This window comes from Xyrauchen texanus, chromosome 3 (genome assembly GCF_025860055.1).
Source record: "Xyrauchen texanus isolate HMW12.3.18 chromosome 3, RBS_HiC_50CHRs, whole genome shotgun sequence".
Lineage (NCBI taxonomy): Eukaryota > Metazoa > Chordata > Actinopteri > Cypriniformes > Catostomidae > Xyrauchen > Xyrauchen texanus.
In genome coordinates, this window is record NC_068278.1 from 36,295,443 (window position 1) to 36,302,802 (window position 7,360).

Below are 7,360 nucleotides of genomic sequence, written 5' to 3' on the forward strand. Positions count from 1 at the left end.
CTCTGTGCACTTTGCTAGTTTTAATACTTTTTGTGCCATAAACCAGTGATAGACAACCAGACATTTTGTCAAAGAATTCAGAATCCTCGGGCTCTGGAGACATTAAAAGACACTTGCGTGCTCATGCTGAAGCCCCTGAGCAGCAGGCGGAAAGCCCAGGACTCAATTTGACCATTGATGTGAAAGAGACTCAGCGTCAACTGTTGAACATGTCGGCAATGCTGATGAAGGTCGTTGCAGATTTGAAGGATCTTACTGTTGATGTAAGATGAAATTCACTGAGTTGGTTACAAGAGTGGCAGATTTTGAGAAACGGATCGATTATCTGGAGTCATCGGAGAGGGAATTAGCTGCTAACACGGTAGCGACCAAGGCATACTTGGAGCACATCTGGGAAAAGTTGGAAGACCTTGAGAATCGTAACCGGTGAAACAACGTTCGAATTGTTGGAATTCTTGAGGAGATATGGTGAAATTCCTAGACGAGCTCTTCCCGAGTCTGCTCCACATAACAGGCCATAAACTGGAAATCGAGCGAGCTCACAGTTTCGGCTCGGAGATCCATGGAGGGAGACAGGCCCGATCAATTCTGGCCAATTTCTGAGATCATCTAATAAAGATTTCGTGTTACGCAAGGTGTAGAGTAAAGGAAGGCTTTCTTGGAAGGATCACAGTTTTTTCTTGTTCCCAGGCTTTGCAAATTCGAGAAGAGAGAAACGTGATCAATTCAAGGAATGCAAGAAACTATTACATCAACGGAAGGTCACCTTTTTACTGATGTTCCTGGCTAAATTGAGAATAGATACTAAGGATCGTCGCAAAATATTTACATGCGCACAGCAAGCGATATCCTTTATAAAGTCAATGGAATGAGTAAGTCAATGTGTGATGCTCTCGAAGCAGCCGAGTGTGCCTGCCTCACTGAACATTCACTTGACTGTCCAAGGAAACTGAGCGCCTTTTGTGTATCTATTAGTGTTGGTTACATTGAATATTCGATTGACTTCCCGAGGAAACGGAAGGTTTTTTTTATTTGGTGCTGGTTACACTAGTGGCTGAAGCTTGTTTTGTGGAGAAACACACCTTCTGAACATTTATGTGGATGAATCTACACATTCTTTGTGCTCATTTCGCCTATTGGCTGGAGTTTGTTTTATAGATTATTTTCTGTTGTGTAATTCTGTCTCACAAAAATTGTATAGAAGCACAGGATTTGAGCAATCCGACAGGAAAGTTGTCATTGGGACTATCGTAAGGCATTTATGGACTATTTGAGTTTTGAGGGATGGACACTGGTTGGCGCTGTCATGCGTGGAGTTAATGTGCATGTTTTTATTTTTTCTGTTTTTTTATTCTGGAGGATGTTCGGGGGTTGATTGTTGCACCAATGTTGGAATGTGGTCTTTATAATTTTATTTTTGACACATAATAACAAAATTCTCATATGTCAAAATGTCAAATGTTAATATGAGCGGATTGTCTCTTTCCACATGGAATGTGAATGGGTTGGGGCACCCCATAAAAAGAAGGAAGGTTATTTATTTTCTTAAACATAAGAAATATGATATAGTGTTTCTTCAAGAAATGCATCTTTCCCCACAGGAGTCATTACATTGATAAGTAAACATCTACAATTAAAATGTCTCAAACGTATTAAAGATAAATTAGGAAGAGTTATTATTATTTTAGCAGAAATTCAGGGGCAAAGGTTGATTTTGGCTAATTTTTACACACCTTACACTGATGATCAGGCCTTTTATAGATCTTGAAGGGATGTTGCAAGCCACTGGCACCCCACATGATACAATTTTGGGATGAGACTTTAATCTTTTGATGGACTCAATGCTTGATCATAGTGAAGCAAAATGTGTGTAAGCCCCCTAGAGCAACATTGACGCTTCACAGGATGTGTAAAAATCTTTGTATTACAGATATTTGGAGACTTTTGAACCCATCTGGTCATTAAGATTTATTCTAGAATAGATTATATATATATATATGTATATATATATATATATATATATATATATATATATATATATATATATATATATATATATATAAGTCTCTTATTTTATCTGTTGTGGATTGCTCAATTTGAAACATCTTAGTCTCAGATCACACCCAGGTGATTTTTAGAGATGTTGCCACATACAGAGAAAAATAAATCATATAGTTAGCGCTTTACTGAATCTCTTTTGCCAAATCCTGAATTCCAACAAATGTTAAAGGCTGAAATCAATGTTTATATGGAGATCAACTGGTCCTAAGTATCCTCTGTGGGAGTGGCTTGGGAGGCACTTAAAGCGGTCTTTAGGGTCGGATTATATAGTAGGTCTCATTCGTCAAAAAATCCAAAGCACTTGTGGAGTTGGAAGGGAAGTGCTGAGGCATAGCTGAAGCGCCGAATGTCATCTCAGAGAATTGACCCGATTGAAATAAAGATATTTACATTTAGCAGACGCTTTTATCCAAAGCGACTGACAGTGCAATTATTACAGGGACAATCCCCCTGGAGCAACCTGGAGTTAAGTGCCTTGCTCAAGGACACAATGGTGGTGGCCGTGGGGTTTGAACAGACCTGTGCTTTAGCCACTATGCCACCACCACTCCTAGATATAATACTATTTTGTTGGGTTACAAAGCAGGGAAGACTTTGGCTAGATATATAAAGTGGAGAGAGTCTTTTTCTACCATTTTATTACCTCAGCAATTGATATTAATAATTCTTGTAAAGAATCTTGGTCTTTATACTTCCACATCTTCATCTATTGATGAAGATATTAGAAACTTTGTGGAGCTTGGCAAGGTAATTAAGATCTTTCCTACAGGTAAGGCTCTGGGGCCAGATGGCTTTGCCTTAGAATGTTTTAAATCTTATGCTACAGAACTGGCTCCTCTTTTCTCTATAAGTTTATATGGAATCATTAACCCTCTGGGGTCGACGGATGTGGTGGCGCATCCTGCTGGATTTTTTTGTCTTTACAGCGGAAACAACTTAAAATACTCTATCATTTTGGGGCATACAGATAAGTGTAAGACATCATTAGAGACTATAAACGGTCTACTTTTATTTGTGTACACTCACAATAACAACAAAACCTTGTGCTTTTGTAAAATAAAGAAAATAGAAAGGGTGAGGTTTCAGCAGTCTCTGTGTTTGCGAGCATATTTCTGAAACAAGTCAAAAAAATGAACTGAAACTCTGCGAATACTTATAACACAAACATGAAACATGTGTCTAAAGAAAGCTTAAAATGTCTACTTATAAATAAAACAATTCAAATTTAAATCAAATGTTCTCCTGCCATGTAATCTGTATGAAACAAAGCAATGTACAGTTTCTACTGGTTCAGCTAATTATCCCTAATATGATCACACCCACGGGCAGAGGGCGCTATTCATACGGTAATATGCTGTGCAGAGGCAATCAATGCAAATAGTAACTGCCCCTGACTGTGCCTTAAATACATAAAGTTCATTAATTTTCTGTGCATTTGGAAGATACACGATACATGAAACTCCTTGATAGCATCGAAGAGTTAACATTTTCCTCAGAAAATATGTAAACATGTACATATTTTACTAGTGGGACTGTTTCCAGACTTGCCAGCCAGGATTCAGAGTATTGAAATATGACTACTAATAAGCAAGTTTTAGTTACATTTAAATGTTGTTTCAGCTAAAGCCGGCATTTAAATTGTATGCTGTATGATATAAATATGATATGTAATATGACATAAAAATTATATGAATGTTTAGATTATATTTTAACTAGTGTTTATGCTGCCTCATTAGCATCAACAAAGCCTGTGCTTACAAATATCTGTTCAGGTCTAAATGTGTCAAATGTGATGTAAATATGCCCATATTAGAAAATCAGCATATTATAATGATTTCTGAATGATCATGTGACACTGATGACTGCAGTAATGATGCTGACAATTCAGCTTTGATCACAAATTGCATTTTACAATATATTCAAATATTTAAACATATATTTTAATATTCTTTTAAATTGTAAAAAGTGTTCAGAATATCACAGTTTTTAATGTTTTGGATCAAATAATGATCTTTGGTGAGCAGAAGAGACAGTAGTGTAGGTCTAAAATTAAGTCAAGTCTTTATATAAAGAATAAAATGTATAGCAGATTACTTCTTGTAACTTAAAACTTGATTTTTATCATTAAGTCTCCTCACATTCATTATCTTTCTGTTACATTCCTCAGTGATAGGCACAGGGGAGGGGTCTTTTTCTCCTCAAGTGTGAATTACAATCAATATTCATGATCATTCAAGCCTCCTTGCATATGACCTTTCTAACACTAAAAGTGTCTTACAAAAGTTAAATGACTAAATTGTTTTGTATGAATGAGTGATCAGGATGGTTTTCACATAATTTTGTAGCAAAAACTCTAGGTTACAAGATCCAGTTCTCAAAAGTCTTGTGGACAAATGTTTATTATGTGTTATATGGCCTTATTTCAATGATTTACCATGTAATTTTTTTTCAAATACATGCATATACGTTATTTTCTCAAAAATACAAACCTGTACATACATGTTGCTCACGTATTATTGTAGCCCAGTTTGTGCTGAATACAGTGTTATCAGACTTTAGCCTTTAATATGTTTTTAAGCAACTGAAAAAGGCACAAATGTCAAGGATGTCAAAAGTTTTCCAGGGCCTAAAACACCCTCTGACCCCAGAGAGTTAAAGAATGGAAAGCTTCCGCCAATCATGACACAAGCCTAGATCAGTCTGATGCTTAAAAATAACAAAGATCCAAGCGAGTGTAAGAATTACCATCCAATTTCCCTGATCCAGCTAGATGTTAAAATATTGTCAAAATTTCTGGTTAACCGATTAAGTAAAGTTATGACATCTCTTATACATATAGATCATTTGGGTTTATTCGGGGCAGGGATTAAGTTACTTTATAGACACCCAGTAGAGGCAGTACAAACAAATTAATTTCAGATTATTTTACTCTGGATAGGGGCACCCGGCAGGGTTGCCCTCTTTTTCCATTATTGTTCTGTCTTGCCCTGGAACCATTGGCAGCCTTGATAAGAAAGAAAGGGTATTTTCCAGGGGTGGCAGCAGGAGGTATGGTGCTTTTGCTTTACGCTGATGATATTTTATTATTCGTCTCTGACCCTGTTAGATCTATGCCTTGCCTCCGCAGAATTATTAGTTCCTTTTCTAAGTCCACAGGATACAGAGTAAATTGGTCTATATCCGAAGATTTGGCTCTGACAGCGCACTGCCCAATAACGGCTTTTCAGCAGAGTGCCTTCCAGTGGGCCACACAGGGCATTACTTATTTGGGCATTTTATTTCCAGCAAATTTGTCTGATTTAGTTAGAGTTCATTTTGACCCCTTAATACAAAGGTTTTTGAGCGATGTGGGCAGGTGGGCTTCATTACATTTATCTATGATTGGGAAGGTTAATGTTATTAAAATGATTTGTATTCCAAAATGTATCTACCTGTTACAATCTCTCCCTGTAGATGTCCCCTTCTCTTATTTCAAGCAATTTGATAGCATAGCAAAGTCCTTCATTAGGAATGGTAAGCTTCCTATATTACATTTCAGTAAGTTACATAGGCTGACTGACAAAGGTGAGCAAGGCCTACACAAGAATTTGTTTAATTATTATACATTTGGCTCATTGGTCACTTCCACCTGAGAGAGCCCCTCCCTGGTTTTGTATTGAACAGGAAGTTCTTGCCCCTATTTCGCCATTGCAAAGCCTTTCTATCGAAATAACCGGAGAAGTTAAGTTGCATTTGCACTTGGTATGGACAAAAGTGTCCATAGTGTTTATTTAGGACATTCAAATGTTGCCTCGGTCATATGGCATAACCCCAAATTATGTATTAATAAGTCCCCTTTCTGCTAGTCAGAGGGGATTGTGTGCTACACTCAATGACCTATATGAGAGTGGAGTGTGGAGATCCTATGAAAATTAGGTTCAACACTTTGGGATTCACAGATCTCAGTTTTTTTAGGTATTTACAGCTGCGCCACCTGCTCTGTACTCTGGGAGTGGGGATTACTGCTTTTGGAAAAGGTCATGAGACATCAGTATATTACTCCCTGATAATTGAGAGTCTGGGGATGGAGCTTTAACTTCTATCAAGAGATTATGAGAGAAAGATTTGAACTTGGTATTGGAGGAGGGAGTTTGGGCTTGGATTAAAAAAAAACATCAAGTCTGTATCTAGAGATGCAAGGGTGTGCCTTATGCAATTCAAGATATTACATATATTCTATTGGACTCCCTCTAGATTGTATAGGCTTGTTTTTAAAGACACACCCACCTGCTGGTGATGCCATTCGGAGGATGGTGACATGGCCTATATTTTTTGGTGGTGTGCTGAGATCCAGGAATTTTGTTTGAAGGTTCAAAGTATTGTGTGAGACATGTTGGGCACTCAGGTTTCGTTTTGCCCCAGACTCTATACAATACATAAAAAATTGGGTCCTGACCAGAGTTATGATAGGCAGGCAGATAGTTTTAAGGGGATGGAAGTCGGCTGGAGCACCATCAATTCAGGAGTGGTGTGAGGAGAGTGGTAGCTTTCAAGGAGGTGTCGTGTTGAAGACTGGGGATCTGGGATTCATTTGATGAGAATTAGGGCAGTTATTTTATGTTTTTGGGAGACTCTCAGGGAGGGACTGTGGCGAGAGAGGCGATGTTTTAGATGTGTATGATTATAATATATGTATTTTTTTATTAAAAAATATTATTCTGTGTGTGTGTGCACTTATGTAAGACCACTGGGATGTTCATTGGGTATGTCACCATCCTCCAATTGGCATCGCCAGCAGATGGGTGTGTCTTTAAGGCCAATACAGTATATGTAAAATCTTGAATTGCATAAGGCACACACTTGCATCTCTAGATACGTACTTGACATTTTTTAGAATCCTAGCCCATACTCCCTTCCTCCAATCCCAAGATAAAATCTTTCTCACATAATCTCCTGATAGAAGTTAAAGCTCTGTCCCCCGGACTCTCAATTAGCAGGGAGTAATACACTGATGCCTCATGACCTTTTCCAAAACCATGGATGTGTGCTCTGCCCACTATTCTTCTCCCTGTATACCAATGACTGAACCGCAAAGGACTCCTCTTTCAAGCTCCTGAAGTTTGCAGACGACACTACAGTCATCGGCCTCATCCAAGATGATGATGAGTCTGTATACAAAAGGGAGGTTGAAAGGCTAGCTCACTGGTGCAGTCAAAACAACCTGGAGCTAAACATGCTCAAAACAATGGAGATGATAGTGGACTTTAGGAGGAACACCCCAACATCGACCCCGCAAACCATTCTAAACAGTACTGTGGCA